The following is a 13,470-nucleotide window of genomic DNA, read 5'->3' on the forward strand; positions in this document are numbered from 1 at the left end:
ACATTCAAATACCTCGAAACTTGAGTTTATCCACTTCCATGGTTCTGCCAGTGCAGGTCTGTGTCCACTAGATGGCGGAGTTGAGTGGCAGCGTGCCGCTCGTTAATTGTCCCGCAGAGAGAGCGTCTACCTGGGACATGTTAATCCGTCTCTCATTCAGGGCGGAGGGAATTTCTCACTTTTTTCCCATCAAGGAGGAGCCTGCAGACACACCGACATGCACCAAAGTGGAGGCTGAGACACAACTTGGATTTAGTGGAGTAAGAAGTCGCAGACAGCCAGTCCCTCGGCCATGCTTACCCGACAGCTCGCCAGAGATTGATCCCCGGTCATCAGGACCGAAAGAGCCGCCAGCCGAGCCTCAGCGCCGCGGAGAGAGCAGAGCAGCGTCCCCGTTCTCAGAGCTCCAGGTAAGACTTCACCGCAGCTCCGCTCTCAGGAATGCAAGGACGGATTGCTGCAAGACTTTGGGGAAATTCCTGAGCCACACTTATTATGCAAAACAAACATTTGCTTTATTTAATTTCACCTTAAAAATGATTGTTTTTTGCAATAAGAAATATAGAGTTTAGGACTGAAACACTGCTGATGAGTGTCTTAAGAAAAACATGGTCTACTAATGTTGTCTGGGTTGTGTTAAACTATGCAAAAGGACACTAAACTATGCTTTTCTACTTTAATTAAGATGGCATTTTTATTTATTTGACAGGCTGATGCCAAAGTGTTTATTTCATGCTTTAAATGTAGTTTGTTGTCATGCATGAGACTGGAAAATGATTCTCAGCATGAATGTCATCTGCATGAAATACATTTTTAAGTAGCCTACAGTCCATGTGTAACAGGCATATCCTCTAATACATTGTGAAGTTTGTGAAAGGTACTGTGCGTGTTGCTGCAAAGGTTGTAGCCCAAGGTGGAAGAACAAACAAGATTATTTTCACATCACCAGCTTCACAGTTTAGGCCTGGATTGCTTTTTTGACAAGGCTGTGACTTTTGGATCTCAAACATCTGCAGATGTAAACACTGAGTTTATTCTCTTGGGATTGTTTTGATCATTGTGATTAGAGAAGAAGAAGATGCAATAGCAAAGGTTTGGGGTTAGGATATAATCTTGATAACAAATTATTTAAAATGCTGCTTATTATTTCTCTATAGTCAGAGAATAGACAGTCCTATAGTGTCTGATGTGTTAGGGAGTCAATGACACTGTATTTGTGGCTGTGTGTTTGAGTAAGTGTGTGACCTTGCACACCTTTCTCCTCTGTCTGCATAATTGTTTTCTTGGTGCCGCCTGACTGTCCCGGGCCCCGGGGCCCCTGGGGGAAGTCCTGCCCGCAGACAGGCAGCGCGGCCCGGCTGGGGACGTGCCGGGTCCTGCCGAGCCTCTGAAGTCTGCTGGCTGGCTTTGAACTGTAGCTGCTGGAGGTGGAAATCAATCCGTCTCTCCCCCCCCCTCACTCTCTCTCTCTCCCCCTCTTTCTATCTCTCTATCTGTTTCTCTCTCTCTCCTCCTCTTTCTATCTCTCTATCTGTCTCTCTCTCTCTCCCCCTGAAGCCCCCAGCACAGAACGTCTCCGCTGCCATTGAATCTTTCATGTTCACAGGTAGAAAGGCAAAGAGACACAGGGAAGAAACAGGGGAGGGAGTGTAACTCATCTTCAAAAGAAGTTAATATGGTTTCTGAGGATTAAAGGGATGAAGGCAGAAAAAAGTAACAAAGCCAGCGCCTGTAGTCATGATCATCCTCCTCCAGAGTGAAGAGCATAGATGATTTGTTGACTTATACGCCGCTCTGTCGCTTAATGTTTCTCGGTACTAGATTTCACACAATGACCCCATTGATTTGGGGCTGATGTCATAGAAAGGGAAGGGATTTCTCTTGTTTTTTCTTCCAAAATTATCGTGTGAGATTTATGTCACAGCTGATTCCAATTCACAGAGCGTAACTGGCGAGAGAATTTATAGATCTCAGGAGGCCTGTTAGGGCTGAATGTTTCATAATGCTTCTCACATCTAAGATGAAGTTCTGTTAAACACATCAAAGTAAGTTTACTTATGGAAGTCAAGTCATTTCAGCTCATTAAGTTTGTTTAAATGTATGGCAGGACTGTTTGGTGAAAGCTTTTATCCAAACTGTCTCACCAGAACCAGAACCATGTGCGAGAATTTTTGCTTTTTATTCTAGGCCTATAGCATTTTGATTATCATCCACAGTATGTGAAGGAGAGACTTGTAGGTTTATAGGGATACGCTAACGATCCACAAGGAGCTACATCTAAAGAAACTAACATGTCAGTGTCATACTCATCCCTACAGGGATACTCATGTGTATGACATTTGGACAAGGCTCCACTTGAACAATTTACTTCTTTACTAGCACAGTTTTTAGAGCGCTCAAGTCAGACTTAGCAGAAAGGACGCAGTATAAAGAAGAGAGTAGTTCACAAAATGTGCATTACTTTTTTCAATAGAGAAACATAACATGCTCTTGCCTTAAGGTAAATTCCAAAGTGACAGAATAACAAAAACATATATAGCATTTTACTTGATTGCAAAAATGCTTAATGATGAGATTGAGAAAAACAAGTGGTAATGCACACAGTAAAGTGCATTTACATTGACCCTCACAGGTATTCTTAAATGATCAAATAAATAACTCCCTGATAAAAAAAAACAGGCTATTAAAATGTAATCTTCAATTCATATTTTATAATTCTGAGGAACTTTCAGTGTGCAAATCTAAAACGGACGCACACTGTCCTCAAAGGAACAAACAAAAGTAAACAATATAATATTACATAACGGACAGTCACCAGGACGGGCAACCAACAAATACATTAGATTAAGACAACATATCTTCAGGACTCCCAGAGGGGGCTCCAGGTGGTCCCCTGCAAAATGAGGAGGTAGCTGCATTTCATTATATTTTAATATATATATATAAAGGAATAAATAATCTAAATAAACTTTTCTAATCATGAGTTATACTCTCAATATTATTATATCCTTACGCATAGCAAACCAATATTGAAACGTCTTCATGCAGCCTGAAGGGAGCACGTTTAATCAATTTGGGTTTGTATGTGTTTGCTGAAGAGACCTCTGCATGGGAAACCTTCATCAATTTATCCTGCAGTGCAGTGGGATATCTGGGACTAGGGAGGGGGGTCTTGATAATGATAGTTTTATTGGCAGGTGGGACGCTGGTGAGGGATTGCTTTGTAGTTCGGGGCACCTGTGCAGATGGTGGGATCTGTGTGACGCCCTCCTGGGGGCAGCTTGAAAATACGTTGGCAGGGTTTGACGTAAATGCTTCTCTTTCTCTACAACTTTCATCCCTCTAAGTCACTGCTTATATTCTTAAGTCTTTACCTGGGATTGGCCTCAGTGGATAGATGAGGATTTGCGCTTTGAATATATCTACATCCATCATGACTATAGCTGCTGCTCAAATCACTAGAATTATCCACATGCTAAAAAAAGACTTTAAAAGCCCTAAGATTTGTTTTAAGAACTCTCTGAAAACCCGGTTTATTATTTCAATGCTGACAACTGGAAACAATCTGAAATCAACCATGTGGATACAATGCTGATTTATGTTAGTGAAAAGGAATATTTCACAAAAAAAAGGGTCATAAATATTCGAGATTTGCCAGTATGCTTGTAAGTAACCCAAAAGGCTGCTTGAGTTTTGTACATTATTTTATAGCTTGTTGCTGTTCTGTTTAGTCTAGAAACATATTTATCGTAACATATAGCCCATTTTTAGTTAAGAGAATGGCTTTGTATTTCAGTCCCTTTATTATCCGTTAGTTAGAGGGCAGCAATAAGACGTACAGACGGGTTCCTGATTGCAGATTAGGCTTCCCACCTACAGCCAGCGCAGAATAAACAGCGACGGAGACAGATAGATGTTCTGCCCCAGCAGAGCTAGAGAGGGGAACAAGGGATCAGGGAGAGGAGACGATGAAAGACAGATCACCGGCAGGCAGAGAATCAAAGAGCCTACTGACTGACTGGGGCTGGGATAGGTGTGTGTGTGACTTCTTTTCATGTGCTCTAAGGGTTTGTTTTTCCTGCGCACAGAGTGGGAAGCTGACAGTAAGTCTGTAATTAAAGCAATCAAAAGATGAAGAGAGATGAAGAAACATCAAGTGTGCACGTACAGAAACACACACACACATTTCCTGGTTCATATCTGCTTTAAAAATGTATTTAAGGAATTAGTTATTTACATAAGGGAATCACTTTCCTTCTTCTGTAGGTGATATTTGAGCCTTTGTGTGTCCCAGTATAATTTCTGCAAAGCATGTTTTGACATTCCTGTGAAAATACAGTTCGCACTGATAAACCTCCGTGCTGCAGTCGGACGGGGTCGGAGTGAATGGATATTTAGTCAGGCAGACGGGGGCCAGCTGTTGTCTGAGGTCTGCGCCTGTCTCCAAAATCAAAATCACTTTAATCATGGGTTTATTTTCACATCAAGCTGAGATGGTCATCATGTTGCAAATTAGATTTATTCATGGCTCATTTAGTTCCTGATATGTGAGCCTTGATGGCTAATTTGCTCACTGAGTTTGACTTCCTTTAGTGAGAGGCTGAACTCTAGTAATGTGATAATAATGATTAATGTACAGTTGAATAATAGCGCTGTATCGTAGATATTTTACCAATCAGGGAGTTCTGTTTGAAAGTTTTGACACACTGTAATTCAGCCGAAGGTGAAAGCGGTCGGTCGATTTTGACTGACAGCTCTGCCGCCACCCATCTATTTACTCTCCAGCTGCCTGCAAATCATAGAAAGGAGACAAAATGCCAGCAGCACATTCCTCCGTCATCCTTCACTTTTTAAAGAAAGACAGTAAGGCCACTTATAATTACTTAAAGGTGGATTGGCCCAATTCTTGAACACACACTTGGAATGATTATTGATAGTCAGACTGAACTTTGTTTTGCTGCTGTTCAGCCAGAGCATTAGAGGTGTTGGTAGATGGGTATTATACAGTTAATTACATGGTATTATACTGACTCAAATTGTCTGATTTCTTTTGATCTGATGATTATAGACTATTGTAAGAGAAGATTTATTGATTATAATATACTTTAATTCACAATTATTTCTACATTGGGTTTCCGTTTAAGGTTGGAGTATACATTTTAAGATATGTGGCGAAATGAATCTTGTGACGATGTTTACCAGAGCTGCTGGAGGTGTAAATGATAGACTGCAGAGACTTCATAGAGGGGGAAATCCAAAACTGTTCAAATCCGCTTGGCTGATGTTTTATTACAAATGTTTTATTTTATTTTATTTGTCGGTCATCATAATATCCCAGCATATATTTAGTTATCATTTAATGTGGAACTTTTTGCCAGTCAACTTCTGTATGTCTCTTGTGTTTAGGTAGCTAGCTAAATGTATATTTGTTACTATTAAAGCTATTTTTAGTTTGATCTAATTAGTGTAAAGTGCACTGAATTGTGCAGTCCCGATGAAGAGGAATGTAAAAATACAAACTGGTCCAATGTTTGCATAAAATGATGTACATTTTTTAATATTTGGAGCATTTACTAAAGGCAGACTCATCCGTCAGAGGCTCAAAGCTGGTGAATTTGATATACTTGGTTGGCTGGAAAACAGCAGGATATATTTGAGGTGTTGCTCCCGCACACAAACAGGCAGTCAGTCAGAGCAAGTCACATGTGTTTGAGATCTTCCTAGGATTTAGCTAGTTGAGCCTGTTCTGTAAAAGGATCAAGTAATTGTTTTTTTTGGGGGGGGTAAAGCGCCACATTGATTGACTTTGGAACTTGTTTATGGCCGGGAGGCTAATAGATTATGTGAGAGTGTGTTTATGGTAAGGGCAGGCCCGGACTGGCCATCGGGAGGACCGGGAGGTTTCCCGATGGCCTGGCCTGATAAATTGCCTGCTGGCCTGAGGATTATTTGTTTATGTATGTATTGTGAACGCAACGCTGCGCAAATGTATGAGGGGCCGTACAGGCCGTAATTCATACTGGTCCTCTCAAGCACATACATTCTTCTTTTACATACATATATTTTCACTCTTACATACATACATTCTCCTTTTACATACATATATTTTCACTCTTAAATACATACATTCTCCTTTTACATACATATATTTTCATTCTTACATACATACATTCTCCTTTTACATACATACATTCTCCTTTTACATACATATATTTTCACTCTTAAATACATACATTCTCCTTTTACATACATATATTTTATAATATATGCATGTCTGAAGAGAATATATGTATGCAAGAGAAGAATGTATGTATGTGTGAAGACAATATATGTATGCAAGTGAAGAATGTATGTATGTGTGAAGACAATATATGTATGTGAGAGAAGAATGTATGTATGTGTGAGAGAAAGTATAGTGGAAACGGAAGGAGTATGGTTGAAACGGAAGGCAGGTCATTCTTGCGCTGTGATTGGCTGATAAGGTCGAGCGGGGCGGGCTCATGTTCAGAACTTCTGATTCAAATCAACATGATGGAGGGAGAGGGTTAGGTATGAGGGGCCGTACAGGCCGTAATTCATACTGGTCCTCTCACGCACATACATTCTCCTTTTACATACATATATTTTCACTCTTACATACATACATTCTCCTTTTACATACATACATTTTCACTCTTACATACATACATTCTCCTTTTACATACATACATTTTCACTCTTACATACATACATTCTCCTTTTACATACATATATTTTCACTCTTACATACATACATTCTCCTTTTACATACATATATTTATAATATATGCATGTCTGAAGAGAATATATGTATGCAAGAGAAGAATGTATGTATGTGTGAAGACAATATATGTATGTGAGAGAAGAATGTATGTATGTGTGAGAGAAAGTATAGTGGAAAACGGAAGGAGTATGGGTTGAAAACGGAACTGCAGGTCATTCTTGCGCTGTGATTGGCTCAGAAGTCGAGCGGGGCGGGCTCATGTTCAGAACTTCTGATTCAAAATCAACATGATGGAGGGAGAGGGTTAGGGTTAGATGACTCCGTGTATCTACGGACCACTTGTTTTTCTTTATTAAACAAGTAAACGGAAGAGTGTCTGCGAGGCGTTTTTGTTTTTACCTTACTAATGGTCTAATGGTCATGTAACGAGGGGGGGGGGGGGGGGGCGCGATACTCGCGGAAGTGATTTCAAAACAAAGCACTCGTTTGCTGTTGAACATAATTATAAACAAGGGGAAACAAGGTGAATTTAGCGATCACAATGAAAACGGCCAAGACACACATTGAGCCCAGAAAATGAATGTTATTAAGGCTGTAAATATAATAAGCATGTGTCTAAAATGGACAACATTGTTAGGAGATTTAACTATACAGCGATTCTGCACTGCGGTCACTCAGCCGTCTCTCGCGTTTGTCTTTTCAAATCAGCTGCTCTTTATATTTTACAAATATTTTTTACTGAAAGTTCTTAATAAAACTGACACTGTTGGACTCGAGGGGAGAAGAATAAATGGACAACATTGTTAGGAGATTTAAACTATACATAGAGCCGTTTTTTCAAATCAGTAGCTCTTCATTTTCTTTTTACAAATATATTTTACCACAAGTTCTTCATAAAACTGACACTGTTGGACTCGGTACTAGTTTGACTGCTACTAACAATACATTGAAGTACTTTTACTGTGTACTTTGTGAGAAATACTCTGTCAAAGTCCCCTCCATATAGCACATAATCTAATGCATCAGTCCGTCCCAGGCGGGAGTTTATAAACCAAAGAGTAACCGCCCTTACGGCACGCTCTGATAAGTAAAGCGAACGCACCCGCAAGGACACCTGGCCAGGATGTGACAGTTTCAGGGGTTGACAAAAATGTTCCTTAAAACCCCTAATGCTTGCTGCAATCTACGCGATTCATCTCCCTCCATCATGTTGATTTGAAATCAGAAGTTCTGAACATGAGCCCGCCCCGCTCGACCTTCTGAGCCAATCACAGCGCAAGAATGACCTGCCTTCCGTTTCAATCATACTCCTTCCGTTTCCACTATACTTTCTCTCTCACATACATACATTCTTCTCTCACATACATATATTGTCTTCACACATACATACATTCTTCACTTGCATACATATATTCTCTTCAGACATGCATATTATAAAATATATGTATGTAAGAGGAGAATGTATGTATGTAAGAGTGAAAATATATGTATGTAGAAGGAGAATGTATGTATGTCACAGTGAAAATATATGTATGTAAAAGGAGAATGTATGTATGTAACAGTGAAAATATATGTATGTAAAAGGAGAATGTATGTGCGTGAGAGGACCAGTATGAATTATGGCCTGTACGGTCCCTCATACAAATGTGGGTGGGTCTGACTCTGCCTCACAGAGGGTGACTGGCTGTCTACATGATGTGGCCTGCCGACATGGCCTTACATACAGATCATACACTAATGCCCTCGATTGGTCTCTGTGTGTCATTCAAGCTCGGGAGGGTGTGTGTTAGTGTATGTGTGGCGCGAGGAGTGAGATAAAGCATGCGCACCCGTTACGTGTATTGTTGTTGTTAGCATCTGGTGCTAGCTAGCTGCGCTAACGTATACGGAGCTGTTTCAACAACAAGGTGGAGGGAGAGTCCTCTCCAGTCAGACTGTTGTGCACTGTCAAAAGTGCTAGTCAATCATGTTTCATGTTTATTTTGTATTGTTTTTCTCTTCCTGTTTTGTTTTTGTCACGTCTCATTTTAGGTCCCCTGACTCCCTTTCCTCATGTGTTCTCCCGCCCTCATCAGTATCAGCCCTGCCCCTGATTGTGTTCACCTGTGTCTTGTTGTTGAGTGTTTAAATTCCCAGTCTCCCAGCGTTCAGTGTCAGTTCGTCTTGTCCTGTCCCCATGACAGAGCTATGCTCTTCAGCTCGCTTTGATTCAAAGCCTATGTTGGCTCCTGAAACTTATTATAAGTTTAGTTCCTCACGTTGTGAGTGATTTTCTGTTTTGCCTTGCTCAAACCTTTGTTGTCATCTCTTAAGAGTGATCTTCTTTTGTTACCTTTTTTGTGCAAATAAAGTATCTTAATTGTACTTTACCTTTGGCTTCCGGGTCGTGCATTTGAGTCCTTATCCTTGTGTAACCAAGTTCATAACACAGACTTAGAGACTGATAACCTCAGCTCAGGTGAGGTAAAGGACTCTGAGTGTTTAGATAGTTCACTTAGTCTAAGTTCTCTGTGGGTCTCAAATGGTTTGGTCACCATTTATGTAAACACATATTTCCATTTGAGGGGGGGAGTGATTAGCAAAATATGCATGAATAATACAAAAAAAAACGTTAACTAGGTGAAAAAAGGTAAGATAAACTATTAAAACTTGTTGAGAGCTAGAACTAGTCTTTGCTTCTGCCTCAAAGAGGAGCAGGGGGAGAGGAGGGAGACAGGAGAGGCTAGTTCAGGAGCACAGACACCACTCACAACTATAAATGAACCAAAAACAAATAAATAAACAAGTTTCAATGTTTTTTTCATATTGGATGGGATGTTATTGGTTATGGCCATGTTCTTATGATTTTATGATTATTTAAATGTATACAGTTCTGTTTCATATGGGTGTAGTCTCTTTATTTCCCCCTCAAAGTGCACCAGATTGATGCATTTAAGTCCAACATTTAAAAAAAAATCTTACCGGGGGAGCATGCCCCCGGACCCCCCTAGAGGATTTGAGGTCCACCCCCACTTAAAATATGTTCACATAGATTCCTAAATAAATGTGCACATTTTTAAAAATAGTAACCCATGTCCATATGTTTATTTTTGGGTAGTAGATTTAGACTAGAGGGCTATCACTATGGGCAGCAACGCTGTAAAAATTGACAAATAAATCCAGCAAAATGGCACAAAAAACTGGTAGTGGCCTGGCTGGGTGTATAATTCCCGGCCTGACTTATTTCCCAGTCCGGCCCTGGGTTAGAGCAATTGCCTAGTTAGCTGTGGGACCAAAATTATATTTGTGTTTAGAGTGAGTGTGAAGCGGCTGGGATGAGGATCAGCACCTCCAAATCTGAGGCCATGGTTCTCAGCAGGAAACCGATGGACTGTCCACTTCAAGTAGGGAATGAGTCCTTACCCCAAGTGAAGGAGTTCAAGTATCTCGGGGTCTTGTTCTCGAGTGAGGGAACAATGGAGCGTGAGATGGGCCGGAGAATCGGAGCAGCGGGAGCGGTACTGCAGTCGCTTTACCTTACCGTTGTGACGAAAAGGGAGCTGAGCCAGAAGGCAAAGCTCTCCGGGCCATTTTCGTTCCTACCCTCACCTATGGTCATGAAGGATGGGTCATGACCGAAAGAACGAGATCGCGGATACAAGCGGCCGAGATGGGTTTTCTCCGCAGGGTGGCTGGTGTCTCCCTTAGGGATAAGGTGAGAAGTTCGGTCATCAGGGAGGGACTCGGAGTTGAGCCGCTCCTCCTTCGCGTCGAAAGGAGCCAGTTGAGGTGGTTCGGGCACCTAGTTAGGATGCCACCTGGGCGCCTCACTAGGGAGGTGTTCCAGGCACGTCCAGCTCGGAAGAGACCAAGGGGTAGACCTAGGACCAGGTGGAGGGATTATATCTCTTCGCTGGCCTGGGAGCGCCTTGGGATCCCCCAGTCAGAGCTGGTTGATGTTGCCAGGGAAAATAAAGTTTGGGGCTCTCTGCTGGAACTGCTACCCCCGCGACCCGACCACGGATAAGCGGGAGAAGATGGATGGATGGAGTGAGACATTGAGACTGACAGTAAATGGCCAAAACGATCAAATGTTAGCAAAAATCATCTGCTACATGTAGTTCGAGACAAACAATATCAGTATATACAGTCCAGTCCTTAGAGGGACATTTTCATTTGAATAACAAGCGGTTCTTGCATGTGTTGCTGATGGATCATTAGACTTAAAATATATCCGATACAAAGACAGGAAATAATAAATTAAGTAGGAGAAGAAAGAGAAAGATTTCAATGGAAAACAGATTTTCCTTTTTCGAAATACCAAAACCAGTACGACAGTCTCCTGGATCCACATGCTGATGATTTCATTGTCATCAGAAATAAAGTGCCACGGAAGAGCCCACAAACCAACCCTAACCTAATTTTTCATCTTCTCCATTGGTTCGCTTCCTGGCCGAGTTCCTTTGCCACTGATTGGCCTATTACTTAATTTGGCAGGAAGTCATTATCAAACAGCGTATGTTACAGGGTTAAACACTGATGGTGAAAATCCGTTTCCCACACAAAACAAGAGATGTATTCGTCTCCATTTTTCGCAGTAAAATAAATGAATATAAATAACTCAATTGGACAGTGAAAAGAGACAGAAAGAGAAATGATTAACACTGGTTAACAGTGTGGTTTCCATTTAAAACCAAACAACAACAATAAAAGTCCCAAAGAAGGATGGCCGGTGATCAATGCGCCTGCGCCTACACTTCAGATTATGTTAAGGCAACAACAATACTTGTTTAGGTTAGGAAAAAAATGTACTTGGTTGAAATAGCAAAGGAAGTGGCTTTACTAAAGTATGGAAGATTTGTAAGAAATAAGAACTCTGGTATCAAACGGGACACAAACAGCAGCCGCGCAGCTGAAAGTCCCATGTGTTTGGAACCTGCTACGCAGATTTTATTTGTCTTTATCCTACATCCCCCTTGCCTGGCCTAAAATGTTGTATACAGTGCAATGTTTAAATACGAACAGTGTGTTAGAAGAGCCACGTTGGTGCCATCTACCGGTAGCGGTCTCTTTGTGGCGCGGCATTTGAACTTGTTGCATGTTTTCTGCTTCTGGTTGTCCCTGGACTACACATGGAGTGAAGTGAGATCTTGGTAATATTGAGAATCCTCAAAATGTTACACTGCAGACCTCCTGAGGCCTATGACAGAGTTAGGAATGACAAAAGAGTGTAGTGTGAGGGAATTGGGCCTGCACTTTGGTTGGAGAAACTGCTTAACCACAGACTGATCATGCAGTAAAAATGTGCCCCTTACAAAAGACCAAAGCAAATGTGTCGGTATGATTGTGCTGCCAGAGGGGGAGTACTATTTCCAAGTAATGACCAATGATAATTAGCTCATTCCCTTTTCCCTTAGGAAACTACTAATTACCTGAAATTGTTTTTAGTTAACAAAGACTTCATCAGCTGCCATTATTGTTTTAACACTATGTTGGTAATCTAAATAAACAAAGCATTATCACACTGGATACAAACACAATGACACATTTCATTTCATTGAATCGTTTATATGAATAGGGACAGTGCACATTAATGAACACTTAAGACAAATAATGCTTCAAGTGTAAATATTCCGGATTTTAGCTTTGAGCTAATTTCCATCCGTAGTCCCTCACATACAACATATAAGAACATTTATAAACATAGCAACAAATAAATACATGATATACAAAAAGAGCAAGAGCAGCATACACAAGTATGTACCACAAGAGACTGGCAAGGATGGGTGGATGCCTGCTGCGACTGCCAGACAAATAATTACCATTAACTGTCAGTTTAATGTATGTGTGCATGATGGTCTATGGGAATTTCCATATGTCAACCACCCCTTTCACCTACAGCAATCTAACCTCCACATAATGACTTTGAGCTTAATCTATCACATGTATCACATTTGGCTGTCAAATGTAGCTGCAGTCCATATCAATACAGACTTCATTCTGCTTTGAAGTCATAAGTGATATTAAGGCATTATGCTTGTCACTGTAGGCCAGGGAACTCGGATGAAGGATATTCAGGTCTCATTGAATCGCATTGTATGCATTTTTTAGGTCAATGGGTTGGTTATTGTGCATTCTTTTAAAGAAGCAGAGTAATAGTAATTGTCTTCCCATAGTTTATGTGGGGTGTTGGGTTTCCTCTGCTAACACAAAGAGAAATCAAATGAAAAACAGAGATGAAGACAGCTAATGAAGGATGAGGGAGAGGGACGTTGCAAAACATGTTCACAAGTCAAGCAAGCATTGAAAATGTGGCTTTTAAAAGATATTTATCCAGTTCAAACCCGATACAATCGCTGTGTTCTACCGGTGCCATGGGGAACTGAATAGATTCTACCTGGTAATGACACAGCTAAAGACAGAAGGGTTATTTATCGGAGATTATGTGGTCGTTAGAAGATGAATACCCTCGGGGGGGAAAGAGACGTGGGCTGACTTTCATCTCAGACCTGCCCCGACAGAGAGAGTGAGGGTGAGAGAGACAGAAAGTTGGTGGAAAGAGGTAGAACAGAGTGTCAGAAGACACAGAGTCTTCAAACACAGCGCTGTGTGTGTGTGTGTGTCACTTTAACCCCATAATGAGTAGCCTTGAGGGGGTCGACAACCATTTGGCAGTTCTTCATTTCCTGATTTTTTTTTTTTTAAGTGCTGTCTACCCTTTTATCTCTTTCACAACAACACACAACTTA

The 13,470-nt window shown here is 41.1% G+C and overlaps 1 protein-coding gene across 1 annotated transcript in view; it reads left to right on the forward strand.

The window, feature by feature from the left end:
- The first annotated feature begins 216 nt into the window (after positions 1–216).
- Positions 217–13,470, forward strand: part of edar (ectodysplasin A receptor) — a 39,580-nt gene continuing 26,326 nt past the window's right edge. The window contains 1 exon segment of the mRNA XM_034236928.1: positions 217–410. The gene's annotated coding sequence lies outside the window, so the exon portion shown is untranslated.

The sequence above is a fragment of the Gymnodraco acuticeps genome, unplaced genomic scaffold (genome assembly GCF_902827175.1).
Source record: "Gymnodraco acuticeps unplaced genomic scaffold, fGymAcu1.1, whole genome shotgun sequence".
In the NCBI taxonomy this organism is placed as follows: domain Eukaryota; kingdom Metazoa; phylum Chordata; class Actinopteri; order Perciformes; family Bathydraconidae; genus Gymnodraco; species Gymnodraco acuticeps.